General features: G+C 40.5%; 1 long non-coding RNA gene across 1 annotated transcript in view; it reads right to left on the bottom strand.

Annotated features, from left to right (window-relative positions):
- The window catches only part of LOC143648066 (uncharacterized), a 38,697-nt gene extending 15,564 nt beyond the window's left edge, over positions 1-23,133 (bottom strand). The window contains exons 1-2 of the long non-coding RNA XR_013158341.1: positions 22,925-23,133; positions 22,221-22,324 (exon numbers count right to left, since the gene is read on the bottom strand). This is a non-coding gene — a long non-coding RNA (uncharacterized LOC143648066). The remainder of the gene's footprint in view (positions 1-22,220; positions 22,325-22,924) is intronic.
- Between the last annotated feature and the right edge of the window lie 293 nt (positions 23,134-23,426).

Here is a 23,426-nt window from a genome sequence, read left to right on the forward strand (position 1 = left end):
AGGCTGTCATTGAATCTAGACTCTGATTAGCCTCATTAACCAACTTAACAGACTCTTAAGTCCATTTTCAGATGCTCAAAACATGTGCTAAAACCTGAATCTGGGTGAGTGCATCTATGCCTACAAATTTGGCCAAATTGAGTCTTATATTTTTTCCTGCTTGGTTAACACCCTTGGAATCAACTTCCATACATGTTCCTCAGATGCCTACTGATTGTGATAGATGGAGCCCTGTTAGTCTTTCATTTAGGAGGAACCCCCCAGAGCGGGTTTTTTATTCCCCCTGTTGTACTGTATTGGAATCCAATTATTATGGTATGGAGGTAATGAAGGGTTGGAGGTGGTGGATCTTGAGGAGAACTGGCATCAGCAAATGTGGTAACTGACCTTCAGTGAAAGGCTTTTAGGATGGGAAGGCTATCCTACAGATGGGGTGGGGAAGGAGAGATTCAGAAGAACTGAGGGTTTCAAAGTTCTCGGCCTAATGTCCCTATTTTATGTCTCAGGATCTTGCTCTTTCCCCACCAGTGTCCTTATTTTAGCAGAAGAGACCTGATGGGGATGCTCACTTATTTGGTGGCACAACTCTGCAACCTTTACCATCAGGGTCTGAGCTTGGGCTTCAGTCATCTCTCCCTGTGATTACACAAGGTAGGTCATATCTCCCTGTGATTACACAAGGTAGGTCATATCTCCCTGTAATTACACAAGGTAGGTCATATCTCCCTGTGATTACACTTCTTCAAAAACTCCAAGAATGCTTTCTGATTTTCCACTCATCTTCTCAGTTGGTCATTTCCCTACTATACTCTGTAAGACCGTCAGAAGAAGCCAACAGATTCCCCAAATTTTGTGATTGCTATACACCCAAATCTCTGACCAATGTGCACTCTATTCCATGGCACCACTAGTCATAAATGAGTGATTATGATGTCCCAGTATGCTATGGATCACCTGTATGTATTTCTCCCAAGGTAAGACAGGTATCTTGCACAACTCAAATAGATGAGCAACTAGTGATGTGTTGGTAAATGCTGAGAAACTGCTTAAAGAAGGAAGGAAGGAAGGAAGGAAGGAAGGAAGGAAGGAAGGAAGAAAGGAAGGAAGGAAGGAAAGGAGGAAGGAAAGGAGGAAGGAAAGGAGGAAGGAAGGAAAGAGAGAAAGGAAGGTAGAAAAAAAGGAAAGAAAAAGAGCCATAATTTGTAGTGTTTGCCAATTTCCATGGTGTAAATATTCCCACCATAGTTTATTTCAAGCCACCAACAAAATGTCACTGAAAGAGATGCATGCACACAAATGTCCTTGTGAGCGATAGGAGCCAACTCCAGAAAACACTGGGATGAACCCGGTCTTCATATTCCATTCTGATGGTCTGTTTCCTGAGGCTGTTCTAGAACTCATTACCATACAGTCAGAGGTCTAGTGAGAAACATAGAGTCCACTTAAATTGAGTAATTCGAGGGAATTTAAATAAAATAATGATTTACAAATAGTAAGTGAAAAGTGGCTGGGTGTAAAGAAACCATCAAGGATAGTGTGGTACCCTGAGGCTGATCAGATCAGGGACTCTATTGCCACTTCTGGGCCTGAGGTGGAGAGGGAGGGTGTGGTTCCTGGAAGCCCAGGACAGGGAGAAGGCCACCGGGCAGGAGCTGTGTGCCTCAGTCAAGGGATGCAGCCAGCCTATAGCAGCACTGTAGGGAGGGAGCCAGGGGAGTAGATGCTCCAGTTCTAGTCTCCTCTTGCCTTCCAAGCTATTGTTGCTCCCCATTAATAGGGTGACCAGCTGTCCCAGATTGCCCCAAACTGTCCTGGTTTTTGCACTGTTAAGTCCTGAGCCCTAGGAAACCAATGTGACAATTGGTGTGGAAGGTGGGGGAAAGTACAGAACCATATGGCAGCCTAAAAGACAGAGTCTGAAAGCAACGCATTTCTTTTCTTTTTTTTAAATTTGTTTTATTTTCAAAATATGACACTTTCTACTATGTAATTTATTTTTCTGCCTTTTTAAAAATTGACTATATTTGAGCCTTTTGGAAAAATGTTCTATTTTCTTTTAAAAGAGTTCATAATATCTCAATATGTTAAATTAAAAAGACTACTTAGGGTGGGCCATGGTGGCTCAGCAGGTAAGAGTGCTTGTCTGCCATGCCCGAGGACCTGGGTTTGATTCCCGGTGCCTGCCCATGTTAAAAAAAATAAAAGAAAAAAAGACCGCTTAATTGTAATATGTTTTAATATCATTTCCACAAAAAGATGTTTGCTATTTTCACTGTTAAATTTTCAATATTAATTTTTATTAACATTACCATGAATGTCATCATCTGTTTCTGGAGCAAAGCAAATTAACTATTATTTTAATTCCAGGCAATAACAATGGGACAAACTTCCCTTTGCCAAAATTCTTATTGTAGGGGTGGTGCCATGAGAACTATGCCTTGTCATCCTATACAGAGGGGGTCTACTGTAGGTGAGTCCCAGTAAATGAACCTGGATGTTATATAGAAGAGAAGACACTGAGAGAATCTCCTCGAAGACAATGGGCAAGCAACAGTTCTTTTGTTGTTGTTACTGTTGTTTTTAGTGTAAATGAATTTAGCTTAGACTATCTGCCTTCCATAGCTGTTGTCCCAGTTTGCCCCCTGCCTGCTGATGAGAGCAAGCATAATTCGTGGTTCATCATAATGCACCATCCATTGTTGTTTTACTCCCGGTTATGTGTCCTCAGTATGCAATATAAGTGCACGGGAATTGTAAGTGTTAATAGTCCTTTGACAGTGCCTGTTGATTACCTGTTGTGCTTGGAATCGAGAACGTGCTAGTTCAAATTATAACATTGTGAATACTGAGGCTCTGTTTCTAAAAGTTTAGATAATAAAAAATAGAAGGATAAAATAAATGCCAGCATGGCCCGACATACTGACAAGGAAGGCTCCTGACTCGCTGTTTTAATGACAGATGTGGGATATACGTGACTAGATTAGGGAGGTAAATAACCAAAACAGACCAGAATGCACAATCAGAAAAGAATTTGGGATTGGAGATGGTGGAATGAAGGGAAGGTAAAAGCACATACAGAGATTATATTTTACAATGTTCATTTGGAAATAGCAACTCCTGCATTTGCTCAGGCATACTGCACAAAAGAACACATATTATCAAACTGTTCCTTCCACTGCTCTAGGAAACTGAGTAAAGTTACATTTCCCAATTAAAAGGTTGCAGTCAAAATTTCCTATGGGTGAACAAAAGGGGAAAATTGGAGAATAGGTGTGTTGCCCCCTTACAGTGGAGAACTGATTTTTTTCACATCTTAATGATCATCATGCTTTTACAAGTCTATCAAGCAATGCATTGAATCACAGCAACAAAAAATGTTATCCCTGGCTCTTAAGCACTTTGTTTTGGAAAAAAAAAAAAAAGAGGAAAGAAGGAGTTTCAAATCATCCTCTTGATTTTTATGAATATTTTAATGAAATTTCAGAAAACATAGACCACAAGATTGTTGATACCTTGTCTGAACATGAAGCAAGCTTTCTCATCTATCAGCAATTCAGCAGACAGCACAAGTGTAAGTTTTGAAAAATTCCATTCAGTCTGTAGACTTCTTATCAAAGAATCTTAATCTGCTTAATATTCTGCATATCTTGTACACAACATCACTTACAGGGGGTATGATTTGCTTCCCTAGGATATTGACATTTCATAATGAAAGTTTTAGGTCAACTTTCAGTTTTCTCCAAATGTGCAGAAGCACATAATGAGATTTTTTTTTTGTAAAATATTTATTGTCTTGAATCCAATGCATTCACAAAGTGTTTACACTTATCATTTTCACTAACTGCAACATTATCTAAGCAAACTAAAATAAGCACTTTTGTCATAGACGTAATCAATGATTATTAATCCTTTTTTCTTAAAGGGACCTACACTTCCCCAATTTCACAGGTAGTTTTATTGTATGCTTCACCTAGTAGATGATTTTTTAAAGTGTGTAGAAATTAATAGTTTTAAATTGCTTAAATATATTATACCGTGTTATCAATCCATCAAACCAAAAGCAATTGCTAAGCTGAATAATAAGTTATGAAGAAATAGTAATTCTGGCTTGTATAGAAAAGAAATGTGCAGTTTTCCAAGCTCTTAATGGTTACATCCTAATGCAAAACTCCAAAGCTTAGAGTTGGAAGGTGAGTTTCACAGTAATGCAATTTTAAGCCTCTATTTACTTAATGAGACTTTTTTTTTTGCATAGGCAGGCACCGGGAATCGAACCCAGGTCTCCAGCATGGCAGGCTTAATGAGACTTTTGACTTCATAGAAATGGAAGGAAATCACCCCCCTGAGACACCACATGCTTACAACTTGACTATTATTCTTGCTGTCATAAGATGTTAAAATGTTGGCCTGCTAGTTTTCTAAAAAAAATCATATTTTCAGAGTTTGAGACAAGAAGAATATCCTTCTCTAATCTGGAAATGCATGGAGGATGGGAATGGAGAAAGGGATTACAACAAAACAGAAATTCATATGCTGTTTCTCCAAAACATTTTGATGATCTTTGAAGAGGCCATAAAACCCTCAAAAACAATGTACTGACTTCACCTGGGGTGTGCAGTGTTACATGTAAGTTGCAACAGAAATTCATATAACCAAAAAAGGACTGATTTTTAAAAAAAATAAGACTGCTTTAAAATTCAAAAGTATCACCAGAAAAGGGCAATCAAGTTAAACAAATCTTTTTCATTTCCTTACTACAAATGTAACTTATTTGGAATCTAACTTAAGATTTCACAAGTTCAAATGATCTCTGTGCTTTAAGACCATTTTCCCTGAGAAAGAGGTTTAACCTATGATGGCATCCATTGTTCTTTAGAGTATACAAAAATGGCAGATATTTAGGGGCAGGTCACGGTGGCTCAACAGGCAGAGTTCTTGCCTGCCATGCTGGAGATCTGGGTTCGATTCCCTGTGCCTGCACATGCGAAAAAAAAAGAGATGATGTGCATTTTGGACATGGATAGCCTGAATGATGAATTTATGTATCCAAAGACCTAATAAGCAGCCAATCTCTTAAACTGTATATACAAAATGGGTGGACATTTTTGGAGAGCTGGAAACTAATTTCCACAAGTCTAAAAACTTGCTGTTGCTAGTAAGTAAAATTATCCTATTCCATGTTCAAACACTTTCATTGAGAGACTATTCAGCTCCATGTCATCATCTTGGATTGACCATAGGAGTCCATGTACTGTGGGCTTGATAAGAGCAGAGCTGCAAGTCAGAGTAAGCTTTACATTTGACTGTATTGAGCTTTACCAGTAAAATATAATTTAGAAAAGGATGGTCTAAAGTCAACAGACAGTTCAGAGAAGTTTTATTGGAGAAAGAAACAGAAAGAGCAAAAATATCATACTGTATCAGAGGACAGAAAGAAAGACAATACTGCTATTTTTTAATTAAATATAGGCTATGTCTGCTTAATTATTCCATTGTGCTTCTGTTCTTCTTTTAAAAAGTTTTACATTTTTTATGTATCTTTAAAAATTCACAATTATATAACCTACAGAATTTAAATATCCTAAAGAGTTAAAATAAGTTGCTGTACATGCAGACAGAAACATTAAAATATTGTTATATTTTATAAAATGTATTATTTTTTAGTTAGTCATGCTGTTAGTGATAGCTAATTGTCACTATTAGTTAGTCCTATTGTTGCTTTGTTTCAATAATAACACTTACATACTAGAAAAGTAATATAGAATAATATATAATTTTTAATAAGTTACCTATTTTCATATTAAAGTACTACACATATATGTATGAATATTTATTATATATTATGCTATTATATTCTTTGTTTTTTGTTTGATGGGCTATGACTGTGTTCCAGGTAGCCTCTCTGAAAAGTTGGTCACCACACTGTCTGAGTTTGCCAGGCCTGCTATGACAGATACCACACAATGGTTTGGCTTAGGTAATGAGAAGGTATTGTCTCATGGTTTTGCAGACTAGAAGTCCAAAAATCAAGGTACTGGCAGAGCTTGCTTTTTTCCAGATTGGTGTTCTGGCACTTGCTTGGCTCTTTGGCTCACCTCTCTGTCTCCATCACCTGGCTTCTCCCTCAGGCTTCTACTTGTTGTGCTCAGTCATCTGTGTATCTAGAGCGCCCCTCCTTATAAATATCCAGTCATACGGATCAAGGCCCACTCTGGTACAGTTTGGGCTCATCCACGATAGGATCTTTGAAGATCCTGTTCACCACCGAGTCCACATCTGAACTAACAGTAACAACTTCACAAGTCTTATGTACAACTGGACTCACACCCACAGGAGTGCAGATTAGGATCTGAACATGACTTTTGTAAGGGGCATGATTCAGTCCCCAATACTGTCTACTGACCAAACACAGCCAGGACCAGAGTAATCTCTGCTGATCCATGACACAGAGCAGTGTAGAGAAGTAGCTGGAGCAGCAAACAGGAAGCCCTCTTGGTTGCTAGTTACACATTGTGGGTGTCCTCTCAGCAATTCAAGACCACCAGCAGCAAAGCTGGGAAATGAAGCGTGATGATTTTTCTTAGGATTTTCTTAGGCTTAACTCCTTTTAAGAAATAGCAGCACTGCTGATGTCCCAGAGAGTATGAGTGTGACTTTTCATTCATGCACCTCTGAGCAAACGTGTATTAATCCTGTGGCTCAATTTTCTCATCATAAAATGGAAAAAACAAAGCACAGATTTGAGATGGAGCTGAAGAGAATAGATATGAAAGAATCGTGGAAAACTCAGGGATTCAATAATTTCTTGGCATTTCTCCCTTCTGCCTTTCAGGCCACTGGAGCCTTTCAGAAAATAATAATTCTCTAAAAGTTCAGACTTTGATTTGAACCAAGTAGTAATAAAAATAAACAGCATATTTATTGAGGGCTGACTATGTGCCAGACCCTGCATGGAGTGCTTTTACAGATTATTTTATATAATCTCATAATGACCCTGGAAAGTTACACTATTGATATATTTTGCAGAAGAGGTAAATAAGGGTTAAAGCAGTAAATAACTTGGCTCAAGTTTTCATCAGCAGAAGTGATAGATCTGGGATTAGAACCCAGGCAGTCTGACTCAGCCCACATTTTTGACTATTAGATATTCTGACTCCCTAATCATAGAACTTTATAAAACAAAGATATCAACCAAGCAACTATTCCTGTAGGGAGATTTTGATAAAATATTGCAGAATGGTGATGAAAAATGTATAGAGCAGGGAGTAATAAACTCCATTGAAGTTCATGCTTTGAGCCCCCCATCTGCACCAACACTGAGAGGAAGGACAGATTTTCTTTTAATTGCCATGCCTAAAAAATGATTACAGCTCCATAAGCCAGGAATACCAAGTAGAAAGCAGGATTGAAGCTCACATCCTGCTGGACTGTGGGTCTGGGAGCAGTTAGAGAAGGCAGGGACCTTGTTTCCCATAGAATGACTGAAGCTACAAATAACTCACACAAGGTAGAGGACCAGGGCCAGGAATGGGGTGAAATCTCCCCTTGTAGAGAGGGTGGGAAAAAGATGCTACTAACCATTGCCTAAACTTATGATAAATACCTAGCAAGATGAGGGAAAGAAAATATGGCCTTGCAGCCAGGATCTGGTCATTTTAATAATGGCTCAGTGACTAGAACTGCAATATCCCAGATACCTCCTTTGGATGGGTACACTGATAAACCATCATAAAACCTGGTTCAGTGCTGGAGTTCCTAAGGAGAAGATGGGGACAAAAAAAAAATCCTGGAAAAGGAAGAATGAGTACAGATCAACTTTAATTGCAATGGAATGAAATAAAACAAAAGCCAGCTAACTAACTCTTGAGGACCCCCACACCAAGTGAACAACATCAGCTATGAGGAGATGAAATCACTTCAGACAAAATGGAAATAGTAGACAATCAGAAAATGATTTTAAAACTACTCTGCTAAATATTTTCTAAGAGTTACAGGGATTAAAAAGAACAAGAAATTAAGAACTCAAGCCAGGCAGATATGAAAAAAAAAAAAAAGAAAAGAGCAGACGGATATGAAGAAGAACCAACTGGAAATCCTGAAATAAGGTGGTTAATCTTACAAGGCTCAGTAAATTAGATAAATTCTAGATTGGATAGCTAAAGAGAGAATCGGTGAGCTGGAGGTCATTGTGGAGGAATTCATCCAGAAGGCAGCATGGAGAGATAAAGATATCCCAGTGTTCAACAAACACTTAAGGTTTTTGACACCATTAGGTTGAGACTGGATTATTAAAACTCAACTAAATGTGCATTCCAAATAAGTCCTACAACAAAATGAAACAGAAATGTTGCAAATATGGAGATATAAAAACTTGCCATGTATAAAAGCTAATCAAAAGATAATGGGGAGGGCGGGCCGCGGTGGCTCAGCGGGCAAAGTGCTTGCCTGCTATGCCGGAGGACCTCGGTTCGATTCCCGGCCCCAGCCCATGTAACAAAAACGGAGAAACAGAATACAATAAAACAAGAAAATGTTTAAAAATGTTTCCCTTTCTTCCTTCCTTCCTTCCTTCTATCCTTCCTTCCTTCTCTCTGTCTTTCCTTTAAAAAAAAAAAAAAAAAAAAAAAAAAAGATAATGGGGAGTGTAAGGGTAGTTCAATAGTAGATTTCTCACCTGCCATACAGGAGACCTGGATTCAATTTCTGCCCCATGGACTTCCCAAAAAACAAAACAAACAAGCAAGCAAATAAACAAAAAACAAACTAAAATTTAATAAATGGTGCTGCAATAATGGGATACTTACATGGAAAAAGAATGAAATGTGACCCCCATCATACAGCATACAAAAAAGAAAGGAAGGAAGGAAGGAAGGAAGGAAGGAAGGAAGGAAGGAAGGAAGGAAGGAAGGAAGGAAGGAAGGAAGGAAGGAAGGAAGGAAGGAAGGAAGAAAGAAAGAAAATGTAAGGAGCTAATACTAATAGAATAAAATAGATTTATGTCAAAAACGTTAAAAGAGATAAAGAGAGACACTATATAATGGTAAAAAAAAAAAAAGGTTGCACCAGAAGGATGAAATCATCTGGAGCTTGTATTCCTTTGCATAACATGAAATATATAATATAAAAGTTGACAGAACTATAAGAAGAAATTACACATCCACAAAGATGTTAGGAGATATCTGTGAAATATTGCTTTACATTTTTAGGATTGCCGATTCAATGGAAAAATAGCCGCTTCCACCCAGCCTACCACTTACATCATTGTTGCATTGTTGGAAAATCGCCAGTAGGTTAGGAGCTGGAGTGATTAAAAGACCATCTTGACCTATCCAGGATGTTGGAGCAGTCTATGTACATGTCACTAAGACTAACTCCCCTGGGTTGATGTCACTTGCATCTGGCCATCCCCACCATCTCCTACTAGCATAGATACCTACTCCATCCATCACAATTCATTCTCCACACTCTGTACTCCACATTCCATACTCTAACTCTACACTCCACATTTAACAGTCCATGTTCCACATGCCATACTCTATAGCATAGTCACACTCCAAACCCCATACTCCACATGTTAGACTCTACACACAACATTCTACCCTCCGCCCTCCACACTCCATCCTCCACATCTGTACTCTACATTCCATTCTTCACACTTCATTCTCCACACCCCATTCTCCACACTCCAAACCCAAACTCCATATTCCAAACTCCATAGCCCACACCCATGCTCCACATTCCATTCTCAACCTTCCATATACACACTCCATACTTCAAACCTGCCCTCCAGACTTGATTTTCCACACACTATACCTGCACTCTACACTCCCTACTCCATACTCCACACCCTTTTCTCCACACTCCGCAGAATTCTCCACACACCATATTTGTCACTCCACACCTCCTACTCTCCCACTTATAGTCCACACACCATTCTTCACACTCCTATTCAGTACTCGACATTTCCCACTATCCACACTCTAAGCTCCATACTCCACACTCCACATCCCATTTTCCACACTTCATTCTCAATAATCCACACTCCAACTCCATACTCCACATCACCACTCAATACACAACAATACTTTACACTCCTCTCTCCACACTCCACATACCTCATTTGGATGGGCACACTGATAAACCGTTATAAAGCCTGGTTCAGTGCAGGAGGTCCTACAGAGGCGATGGGGACAAAAAAAAAATCCCTGGAAAGGGAAGAATGAGTACAGATCCACTTTAATTTCATTTCATTTCATTCTTCCCACTCTGTTCCTCATACTCCATACTTCACACTCCACACCACTCCATGGACTCTGTACACCGTGGTTCATATTCTACACACCTCATCATTCTCCACACGCCTTTATCCAAACTCCTTAGTAAATACTCCACAACCCACACCCCATTCTTGACACTCCACACTCCACACTCCATGCTCCATGCCACAACTGAATGCTGAACACTCTGCACTCCATTCTCTACACTCCACACTCTAAAGTCCATGCTCCACAATCTATTTTCCATTATCTATGCTCGTTCTCCACACTCCACACTCCAAACCCCATTCTCCATTCTCCTCACTGCATTCTCTAGCACCCCATTCTCAAGAACCCATTGTCCACACTCCATTTCCAACCACTCCATATTGTACCCCCATACCACACTCCATACTCCACACTCCACATACCATTCTCCAATCTCAGGACTCTACATACACAACAATCCACACTCCATTCTCCAATCTCAGGACTCTACACCACACACTCCATAAGCCACACTCCATTCTCTACAATCCAAACTCCATATGCTACCCTCTTCCTTCACGTTTGACACTGAATACTCTATACTTCATTCTCCACACATCACACTTCCTACTTCATGCTCCACAATCTTTTCTCCCCATTCCATACTCCAAACTCCATTCATTACACTCCACACTCTGCATTCTATTCTTATGCTCCACACTCCACCTCTGTTCTTCACACTCCTCAATCTATATTCCACACACATACTGTACTCCACACCCCATTTTCCATACTCCAAATGCCGTTCTCCGAATTCCACATTCCATTTTCACACACCAAGCTCCTCACTCCATACTCCACACTCCACCATACTTTCTCCACCCCCTCATACTCCATACTTCACACACCACTCTTCGTACTCCATTCTCCACAGTCCATTTTCCACACTCCTCACTCTTTACCTCATGCATCATCCTCCACATTCCATAATCTACAATCCACTCTCCACATTTCACACTATACACTCCAACCTCTATACTCAATTCTGCACAATCCATTCTCCATGCTCTATTCTTCAGATTCATACTACATATACACATTCCACACTCAACAATTCTTTTTTCCAACACTCCACACTTCATTCTTCACACTCCATTTTCCATCCACACCCTTTGCTCCACACTACAAATTCCATACTCCACACTTCACACTCAACACTCTGTATTCCATACCCCATGATCCGTACTCTACACTCTATTATCCACACTACACTCTCCTTACTCCTTGCTGCACAGTTCACTCTTGATAATCTACACTCAGTACTCCTTTCTCTATGCTCCATCCTCCACACTCTATTCTCCACACCTCATACTCCATACTCTGCATTCCATTCTTCTCATCCTTTGCTGCATACTCAATACTCTAACATAGTTTCCAAACTGAGATGCTTATGGGCAGCTGATGCTATTTCTGTGAGACAGCACACCATGGCATGTGTTACTGTCCTCTGAGTTTTATTGATTATTTTCTATTGTGGCATTTTCACATTTTTCCATAACCCACCATGTTTCCTTCAGACATTCTCCCTCAACTTGAGAGCACCTTCTTTTGAGATGAGTTGTGTAATCAGAAAGTCTTCAAAGAACCCTAATCTCAATAACACTTGCTTAGAAGTCTATCCTATGGAAAATCTGCTCCTCTATTGCAGCCTCAGGGTCAAAGGTATATAGGCTGAAGAGCAGCATTATGCTTCCTCTTGAGAGATTTGTCTTATGTAAGAAGAAGACTCTCCTTCTACCCAGCTGGGATCTGAACAGATGGAGAGCACTATGTGGGTATGGCAGAAGATGTTGAGGGAAATCTCCAGCTGCCACACTTTCTCACTGAGGGAAAGAGATGGTCTGATAGGACACGTGGGAAAAGACTTGGCCAACTGTAAATCAAAACTATAATATAGCATCTTATCTTATGGCAAACAAATTGGCCATAATCTTAAACCCTAACCCTGATGTCATTTACAAAATTTGTCTGGCTGCAAATTCCTTTTTTAAAATTGTCTCTGATTAAGTTTTCTCACACCCCACCCTCGCAACAGATGTAAGTGAATATTTTTTATCAAAAAATGCCAGATACTTTATGCGTTTTTTTATCCTGTTGTTTAGAGCTGGTATCTTTTTGAAGGTAAAGTAAATAAAATGTCATAGTGGTCTATTAAGGAAGTCCAACTTCCTGTTCTTTTTACCCCTCCTACCCATTCAACTCAGTAAACAGTAATGCAACACTTAACTGTTCTCTTGTTTTATTTGCCATCTCTTATGGATTAAATTGGTTGAATTGTGTCCCTATGTGAAGATTTGTAGCTGTATATACCCCATAAAAACATGTTCTTAAACCTAACCCATTCCTGTGTATGTGTACCCATTGACATTTTGATGAGGTTGCTTCAGTTAGATTTGGCCCAACCCAATCAGGATGGGTCTTAATTCTATTATGGAATCCTTAATAAGCAGAATGAAATTCAGACAGATGGGAGAGAACACCACAGATGGATCAGCCAGAAGCAAATATCTATGGAATGTGGAAGAGAAGGGAGAGGCCAGGAGATGTTGCCATGCACCTTGTCATGTAACAAGCTAAGGAACAAGGATCACCAGCAGTCAGCTCCAGAGTGCCACAGTCTTCCAGGAGAAAGCTTCACTTTGATGATGCCTTGATTTAGACTTTTTCTTAAAATCAAAATGGTGACCCACTAAATTCTCATTGTTTAAGCCAGGTGATTGCATTGTATTGCTTGAGCAGCCAAGGAAACTATAAAACCTCTCAAAAAAGATGCATAAATTCTCAGCTCCTAGAGCCTCAGAAAGAAACTTTATTTAGAAATAGGGTCATTTTGCACATGTTATTAGTTAAACTAAGATGAGTACATAATGGAGAAGGGTAGGCCCTTTATCCCATGTAACTGGTATCCTAAAAGAAGAGGAGAAAAGATATAAAGATAGAACCATACAGTGTAGAAGCCCATGTGAAAACAGAGACAGAGATTGAAGCAATTCATCTGTAAGCCAAGAAATACCAAGGATTGCCTGCAGCTTCCAAAGGCTAGAAGAGGCAAGGAAGGATTCTCCCCTACAGCTTCAGAGGGAGCCTGACCCTCCTGACACCTTGATTTCAGGCTTCTAGACTCCAGAACTGTGAAAGAATAAATTTCCATTGTTTTTTAATACCCAGCTCATAATAATTTGTTACAGCATCTGTAGGAAACTAATACACCATCCAACTCTGGTTCTTTATTGACATCACGTGGATAAACTCTTAAGAAACAAATAGAAAAAACATCTTCAGTATGAGACAAAGGACAATGAAATGGACCTGTGCAGTAGAGGATTAACTCAATAGATCTGTATTGTTCAAAGCCTGCACATCCCAAAGGTCTTAGAACTGGACCTTGATCAGCTCCTGCAAGATAACCTCTAAACCCTTGGAATAGCCTGAATGACTACAGCATCTTTGTCTACTTGAAGCCTTGGGCCTCTCCAGAGAGTTTATGCTAACAACATGATTTATGGTGAATGTTTTTATCTTCTGAAGCCCTAGGCCATGCTGTATCAACTTAACCTCTAGGTGCAGGGCAGGGAGGTTGGGAGACTAAGTAGGGTCAGTCACATGGATGCTCCATACCAACATGACTAATCCCCAATAAAAACTTTGGACACCAAGGCTTGGGCAAACTTCTCTAGTTAACAGGAATTTGCACGTGTTGTCATATATTGTTGCTTGCAGAATTCAATGCTATCTGTATGGGAGAAGACAACTGGAAGCTTGTACCTGGTCTCTCCTGGACTCCACCCCAGATACCTTTGTCCTTTGCTGATTTTAATCTGCATCCTCATTTCACTCTAAGAAACCATTATGTGAGCATATCAGCTTTTCTGAGTTCTGTGAGCGCTTCTAGCAAATCATTGAACCTGAGGGTGGTCTTAGGGACCCCTGACACAGAATTAAATTAGTAGATATTTAATCAACACTGTGGCTTGTGTTTGTCTGGATGTTTAAACTGTGCAAGTAGCAGAACACACCCTTGGGAAACTTATTAGGCACAGTATCCTGATCAATACAGTGAAATGAAAGAAGGAAGTGCCTTTCTTTTTGGCAAGAGAGGAGGACAGAGCATAGGATGGGAGTCTCCAGATTCAGATGGCTGAGATTCTGGGTATTATAGTAAAAACAACATAGGCTTTGAAGCCCGAGAGACCTGAGTGAAACTCTTCCCCTACTGGCTGTGTGACCTTGGGAAATGTTAATTAATTCTTCTGAGTCCTTATTTTTTCATCTTCATAACAGTATCTATCTCAAAGGGATAGTGAGAGGATTAAAGGAGAGGATGTATACAAAAATTAGACTATAGGTATATTAGCCAGGGTTCTCTAGAGAAACAGAACCAGCAGGACATATCTGTGAATATTAAATTTATAAAAGTGTCTCACATAACCGTGGGGACATAAAAGTCCAAGATCAGTAGGGTAGGCCACGAGCTGGCAGCTCCTATGAAGGTCCTCAATGAACTCTCAGGAGAGGCTGGCTGGCTGAAGCAGAAAGAGTGATTATTTCTTCTGAATCCTCCTCAAAAGCCTTCCGATGATTAGATTAAGCATCTCTCATTGCAGAATACAGAGGATACAGCCAACGTGGTCATGACTGAAGTCCATGAAATGGCCTCACAACAATAGACAAGTCAGCACTTGCCTGACAAGACAACCCAGCACCACCACCTGGCCAAGTTGACACATGAACCTGACCATGACAGCCCACCCCTTAGTCAACTTGGAAGCTATACACATCACCTTAAATCATACTTAATTGTGGGAAAATGGCTGAAGGTCAGAATGTTTCCATAACGCAGATAAAAGTGTGGACCTTGGGAGCATCAGGTCCTACCGGGGTGGAACACTGTCCTGGCGAGCACATAATTGTTTGCAGAAGGAAACATTCTGAATTTTGTACATCATGCCTGAGATTAATGTTGCTGTGGCAGTTGGAGCAAAAACCAATTGACTAGTAGCCTTGACAGATACTTTCTGTTTTGAAGCTTCTCAATAAATACAATGAGGAACTCAGGGTTGAGGCTCTTGTCTTTTGAAACATGAGTCCCCCGCTCTCATCTTAAAAGACTCTGCTGTGTGAGTGTCCTTATTTTTCAAATTCATGATGCCTTCCTCGGCCCCTCATGCTGAGCTAATCTCAGCACTTAATCTCTAAATAGAAAACAATAACAGACACTTTTTTTTCTCACAAAAAGCAATACTCAACCTAACAATACTCAACTGTCCTATGTACAACTGGGAACTCACTGAATTTCTTCAAAATAGTGTACAAATCTGAGACCCATGAGAGTCTACACAGCCAGAGGCCTTTGGAGATGAAGGAGGAAAATGCCCCTGGGAGCTTCATGAAACAAGAAGCCTGGAAAGAAAGCTAGCAGACGTTGCCATGCTCGCCATGTGCCTTTCCAGTTGAGAGAGAAACCCTGAACTTCACTGGCCTTTCTTGAGTGAAGGTAAACCCTTGTTGGTGCCTTAATTTGGACATTATTATAGACTTGCTTTAATTGGGACATGGCCTTAGAACTTTAAACTTACAACTTATTAAATTCCCCTTTTTAAAAGTCATTCCACTTCTCCTGGAATGAGCTGGGACTCAGCAACAAGAGATTGAGAAAACCTTCTTGATCAAAAGGGGGATGAGAGAAGTGAGACAAAATAAAGTGTCAATGGCTGAGAGATTCCAAACAGAGTCAAGAGGTTATCCTGGAGGTTATTCTTAGGCATTAAATAGATATCAACTTTTTAGTTAAGGTGTAATGAAGAGGCTGGAGGGGACTGCCTAAAAATGTAGAGCTGTGTTCCAGTAGCCATGTTTCTTGAAGATGATTGTATAAAGATAAGGCTTTCGCAATGTGACTGTGATTGTGGAAACCTTGTGTCTGATGCTCCTTTTATCTATCTTATCGACAGATGAGTAAAACATATGGATTAAAAATAAATAAATAATAGGGGGAGCAAATGTTAAAATAAACTTAGTAGATTGAAATGCTAGCGATGAATGAAAGGGATGGGTAAAGGGTATGGTATGTATGAATTTTTTTTGTTTTCTTTTTATTTCTTTTTCTGAATTGATGCAAATGTTCTAAGAAATGATCATGATGATAAATATACAGCTATGTGATGATTTTGTGAATTACTGATCATGTATGTAAAATGGAATGATCATATGGTAAGAATGTTTGTGTTTGTATGTTGCTAGCTGCCGGAATACAATATACCAGAAATAGAATGGCTTTTAAAAAGGGGAATTTAATAAGTTGCTAGTTTGCAGTTCTAAGGCTGAGAAAGTGTCCCAATTACAACCAGTCTATAGAAATGTCCAAACAAAGGCATCCAGGGAAAGATACCTTGGTTCAAGTAGGCCAATGAAGTTCAGGGTTTCTCTCTCAAGTGAGAAGGCATATGGCAAGCACAGTCATAGTTTCTCTCTTGTCTGGAAGGGCATGTGGTGAGCAAGGCATCATCTACAGGCTGTCTTTCCTGGCTTCCTGTTTCATGAAGCTCCCCAGGAGGTATTTTCCTTGTTTATCTCCAAAGGTCACTGGCTAGTGGGCTCTCTGCTTCTCATGGCTATGTCCTTCTTCTCTGGCTCCCTCTGAATCTTTTTCATTCTCCAAAATGTTTCCTCTTTTACAGAACTCCAGAAATTTATCAAGATATGCCAAATGGGTGGCGACATGTTGTCACCTAATCCAGCTTAACAACCACTCTTGATTAAATCACATCTCCAGGGAGATGATCTGATTACAGTTTCAAACATACAGTATTGAATAGGGATTATTCTGCCTTTATGAAGTGGGATTTTGATTAGAACATGGCTTTTCTAGGGGACATACATCCTTTCAAACCAACACAGTATGTTTAATAAATAAAATAAATTTTAAAAAATTAATAAAAAAGTCATTCCATTTTTGGTATATTGCATTCCAGCAGTTAGCAAACTGGAACAACAGGTTACAAGTGGCTGGGGTGGGGTATGGGGAGTAAATGCTTAATTGGTAGAGTTTTTGTTTGGGGTGTTAGAAAGTTTCAGTAAAGGATGGCAGTGAGGGCTGCATAATGTTGTAAATATAATAAATCACTGAACTGTATATTTGAAAGAGGTCAAAAAGGGAGAAATTTTAGGTTGTATATACATGTTCTAGTTTGCTAGCTGCTGGAATGCAATATACCATAAATGGAACGGCTTTTAAAAAGAGGAATTTAATAAGTTGCTAGTTTACAGTTCTAAGGCCGAGAAAATGTCCCAATTACAATGAGTCTGTAGAAATGTCCAAACAAAGGCATCCAGGGAACGATACCTTGGTTCAAGAAGGCCGATGAAGTTCAGGTTGTCTCTCTCAAGTGAGAAGGTACATGGTGAACACGGTCAGGGCTTCTCTCTCATCTGGGAAGGCATATGGCAAACTCATCATCTGCTAGCTTCCTCTCCAGGCCTCCTGCTCCATGAAACTCCCCGGGAGGTGTTTGCCTTCTTCAGCTCCAAAGGTTGCTGGCTGGTGGACTCTGTGCTTCGCGGTTCTGCAGCGTTCTGAAGCTTTCTCCAAAATTCTTCTTTTATAGGATTCCAGTAAACTAATCAAGACGTACTTAGAATGGGTGGAAACACGTCTCCATCTAATCAAGTTTAATACCCACAGTTGATTGAGTCACATCTCGGCAGAGATAACTTAATCACACTTCCAACGTGTGGTGCTGAATCGGGATTAGAAGAAACCATTGCTCTCACAAGATTGTTTAGGATTAAAACTTGCTCTTTTAGGGTTTTGCCTTTCTGCTTTCTGAGTGTTTGCTTGCCATCTACACCTATTCTCGCTTGGGGCTACTTTGCCCACCCCGGAGGGCATTTGGCAATGTCTGAAGACATTTTGGTATTACAACAGCGTGGAAAGGGGTGCTACTGGCATCTTGTGGGTAGAAGCCAGGGATTGCTGCTGAATGTCCTTCAATGCACAAACAGACAGCACAAAATTATTTGGCCCCAAAATGCCAATAGTTTTGAGTTTAAGGAACCCTGGGATAGAGCATTTAAATGAGATCATATTTATAAAGGGCATGGCTCATAGCTGGTGCTTAAGAAATAAAGACCATCATTAATATTATCACCACCACCATCATCATCACACGCAAACAGTCAGACAGCGGGTGAGTTTCTGTTCTTCTGTCCCCTCCCCATTCCTCTCACCCCTCCTCCCCCTCCTCTTCCTCCTCATCCAGCGGGGTACTAACAAGGACAGGGAGTGTGAAGGAGAGGGAGTGTGAGTGCTCCAACTGCAGCATCCCGTCTGCTCGGAGCCCGGAAGGGAGGCACCCACTTGTGGCCTTGCTGAAAGAGCTTGCCGGCTGCAGGTTCAAAATGCCAAGTTCTGGAATGCGGCTTCCGGGCAGAGGCATCTGGAATGCTTGCTGGTCCTCTCGGCAGAGCCAGACTTCTGCAGCTCCTTGGCCAGTGTGGCCACACTTCAGGCCAGGCCCAAGAACCTGCAGCCGGCCCAGTTCCCAGATGGGCCCTCTTTCTCACAGGGCTCCTGCCCTACCCTGGAGCTGCTTTGGGGCTTGAACTCGTTCTCTTCACCCTTTTTTATGACCACTTGGCAGAAATAGCTTCTTTAAGATAAACTGACATCTTAGAGAAGCCTTTTCTTTATGATTGTGTAGATATCTGCTCTATGTGCTCACAGTGGAGGAGGAGGACACAGTGAGGGGTAAAAGTGAGGGGGTAGAAAAGACATGCCTTCAACCCCTGCACGGAGCTCTGTGCCAGGTCTCCAGCCTTGAGTCTCAGCTTCTTATGGCCTCTTAACAATGTTCGCTCCCCACAAATTTCCCAGGGACAGAAGGTCTTCCTTCTCGCCTCTGCAGGGGAGGGGAGGAGGGAAAAAAACCCAATCACACAAACCCAGCAGAAAAAAACAACAACAAAACTAGTGTTCTCCTCAAATGCGCTTGTCCTCACTCCAGCCATTTCTTTAAGCCCTTCCCGCTGGATTTGAAAGGCGGGACAACACAACGTGGGCTCAAATCCCTCCAGCGGAGCGCGGCTGCTTTTCATTTGTTTAGCCACAGTAGAGCAAAGTCTAGTCGCAAAACTTTCCACGGGGCCACAGAAGATTTCTTCTTTGAAGAGCTCCCAACAATAATACTGTAATTGAAACAAAGCCCCTCTCTTCTTACAGGGAGCATATTTCCTCCTGGAGAGCCACACTGGGGTTGCAAGGAAAGAGCCAGGCCAGTCTTGCAAACCCACATCGCCCAGATCACGTTTCCCTGGCCTGCGATGGACTGGACATTTTTTTCTTCCTTCTTCCCTACCAAGAAAGCCATAAAACCATAGATACCAAAGAGTTAATTTGCGTTTTTTTAAAACCTCCTTCCCAATGCCCGCTCTCATTCCTGCATAAAATCCCAGGTCCAGACATCAAATCAGTAAGCCCCGTTGCCTGTCAGAGAATACAATGTCAAGCCATTAGTATGTTAATAAGTCCGGGGGGCGACAGGTGGCCTTCTAGACAGCTCAATTAAGCTGCTCATTAAACACACGCTAACGAACAGCCAAGGCAGGGCCTGAACACCGCCATTCTGTAATGACATGATGTCAGAGCGAACAAATGAGGAAAAATAACAAAAACATTACAGCAGGGACAGACGCCCCTAATCAGAACCCCTCACACTACATCAGCCCCCAAATCAATGAGCCACGGGGATCAAAAAACTCGACCCAACATTCTCAGGAGACTGAATGCAGCAAGATTTTTTTGGTCACTACTTAAAACACACACACACACACACACACACACATATACACACATACACAACCCCAGACCTAAAATTATCACAGAATATCACAAATTAACTGCTTTAAAAAAAGAAAAAAAAAGAGCAAAGTTTATTGGACACAGAGCTAATCACAAAGTCTGAGAAATTTGTATGGTTGGGTTTGAATGAAAATCATTATTTAATGGGGTCGTCATTTACATTTGATTGGCATCTTTTTTTTTAAAGCCCACAGGTCCCAATCGTTGCCCACTCTGCAACTCAGCCGCCTATGGCAGGATGTGAAAGAGCATGTAGCCTGGTTTCTTAGGTGAAGATTTTACTTGTTATTATTTTAAGAGAAGCAACTTCCAGCAGCTGCTAAAGGGTTCTCTCATTTTCAGGGAAGGGGCTTCCTGAATAATAAAAAAGTTAAACTTCCATCTGGCATAATTTTGACATTTGAGACACATGTTGCTAAACTAATGGTCTGGTTGGCCATTAGCAAGTCCCGACCTTAGCTCTTATCTTTGTCACTGAGTTGTGTCAAGTTAGCAGCTGATACCACCTCTGAGTGTAGATTTTCCTCCTGGCCTAATGGAAGTGCCCACATGAAAGCAGGCAGGAAGCTTGTCACTCTTGTGGTTTGGTTTCATGTCACTGCAGTGGAGTCTTCTGGAAGCTTTGGGTTATGGGTTGAATTGTGTCACCCAAAAAGATGTAATGAAGTCCTGATCTCCAGTACTTCAGAATAGGACCATATTTGGAAATGGGGTTGTTGCAGGTAGAATTAGTTAAATTAAGTTGAGGTCCTAATGAAGCAGGATAAGCCTTCAATCCAATATGGCGGGTGTTCTTATAAAAAAGAGGAGACAGACAGACAGAGAGAAGAAGGCCATGTGACAATGGATGCAAAGACTGAAGTATTGCAGCTGTAAGCCAAGGAATGCCAAGGATTGCCAGCAAAGCACCAGAAGCTAGGAAGAGACAAGGAAGGATCCTTCCGACAGGTTTCAGAGGAAACATGGCTTTGCCGACAGCTTAATTTTGAACTTCTGGCCTCCAGAACTGTGAGACAATAAACCCCAGTTGTTTTAAACCACCCAGTTTGAGGTACTTTGTGACAACAACTGCGAGGAAACTAAGACTCATAGTTGTTCTGATGTTTGTTGAGCTTCCTTCTGTCCAAATCTGTGATCAGGCAACAAGTATGTTGAGAGCTTACTATCTGCCCCAGGCGAACAAAGCTCAGCTGTGTGACCCTGAGCAAGTCACTTTACCTCCTTAGGATCTGTTTTCTTGTATATAACGTTTGGTTGGGCTGGATGTTGCCTCAGTGACCTTTCTACTCTAAGAGGGTCTTCAGGACAAAATAAGTGTAAGATCTTCATGGAATTTGCTATTTGGTTGGAAAGTAAAAATAGTAACTGAAACCAAATCAAGAAGAATTCAAGAGTGAGCTGTTGTGTTAGCTAGAATTATAAACCTTAGAATGCAAAAATGGTAGACATCAGTGATTTTAAGGGCTTTAGGTCAATTCCATGAAAATTAGCTGGGCTACAGTGGACAGAGAAGACACCTGGGGTTGAATGGCTTCTGCTAGCCCTTGAAATGTGAGTAAGAGGAAGAAGAGGTTTTTTCAATCACATGCTGCTACAAAAAAAATTAGTATACACCCAAATATATGTATTTCATTTTATAATTAATAAGCATAATACACAACTATTCTAATATACTATCAACATATTAAAATATACAGCAGAAAAAGACAGTTTTAAATATTGAGATTTAAAATAACTAATGGAAGTCCAAACGTTTTCTATTCCAGCAGATCAGATTGGGCAATTCCTGGGGAGGCATATACCCCAATTGGGAAACTACTCTAAAAGGTCTGAAGAGAGAGGGGAAAGGTTGTGAAAAAAAGAGAGGTGGGGATCAAACATGGCAGGCACATGTACATGTGTGTGCAGGTTGGTGACAAAACCTGCCTTGTGGTGGCAAAGTGTGATGAAGCAGAGGGAGAACAGGTGGAAAGCCAGAGGGCACAGGATGCACAAGAACAGAAGTCAGAGGGAGCTTGGTAAGTTTGGAGAGCACGAAGCAATCTGGCTTTTTGTCTTACCGGTAGTTTGTCCAAAGTTGCTTTGCATCCTTAGGCTGGGCACGTGTGAAAGCATTCGACAACTCAACAGATATTGGCTGAGGTTCCCTCTTTGCTTTGAAGAACTGTGGGAATATATATAAATGAGAATATTTGTTCTTTGCCCTCAAGGAGTTAACGCCAAGTCATTCATTCAACTAATAGTTGTTTAGGGACTTCCCTTTGTCAGACTCTGTCCAAGATGATGGGAATAATGATAAATTAGAAAAGTTTGGTCCCAGCCCTCAAGGTACGTATGGTCAAGTAGAAGAGACAGGTCTATTATTTCAAGTCAGACTTTGATAAATGCTGTCGAAGAGGCAGGAACAATGCAGGTGAGGTTGTGGTTAATTCTGTCTGTGAGACAGGGATACAATTAAGGATCATTTGACACTTGAGGACAGCCTCTAACAGAAAAGGCAGAACCAGAGAGAGAAGGACTTTGAGGAAACAAGAGGGATTCATACAAGGAGAAGAAAATATTTAAAATGTGTCATTAATGTTCTCATAAAATTAGAAGAAGATATTGATTCCATGAAATAAGTAAAGGAATTACAAAAATATTCAGAAAGCAAGTAAAAGTGCTATTAAAATCCCTCAGAATGTGAGGGAAAAAGGCAAAATGAAAATGATAGAGAAAAAGGAATGAAATTATAGGACCACACTAGACAGTATAACATCCAAACCTGGAAAGCAGATCCAGACACAATGAGAGGAAATTACCCAAAGAAATAATTCATGAAAACTCTTCTGATATCAAGTTCCTGAACTTCACAATTGTGCCAGCACAATGGATGAAGATAGACTCATCAACACACATCACTGTGAAATATGGATGTAGAGAAGATCCTAATTTTTTCTAGAGGAAATAAAAAGAAAACATGCATTAGGCAAAGGAATGAGAATCAGAATGGCATTGGACTTTTCAACCACAATATGATGGAAGACAATGGAGAATTGTTCCAAAATTCTAAAGAAAACACATTTCCAAGATAGAATTCTATACCCAGCAAAACTATTTATCAGTGCACATGTATAAGTATGTTCTCGGACATGCAGGACTTAACAAAGTTACCCTTTTCTCTGGAAGATACTGGAGATTTTTTTTAAACAAAAAAGAGAACAAAATAATAGGAAGATGGGGAGTCCCAGATATAGAGTCTCCATTACAGGAGAGTGATGAAGGAA

The sequence above is a fragment of the Tamandua tetradactyla genome, chromosome 10 (assembly GCF_023851605.1).
Source record: "Tamandua tetradactyla isolate mTamTet1 chromosome 10, mTamTet1.pri, whole genome shotgun sequence".
Taxonomy (NCBI): domain Eukaryota; kingdom Metazoa; phylum Chordata; class Mammalia; order Pilosa; family Myrmecophagidae; genus Tamandua; species Tamandua tetradactyla.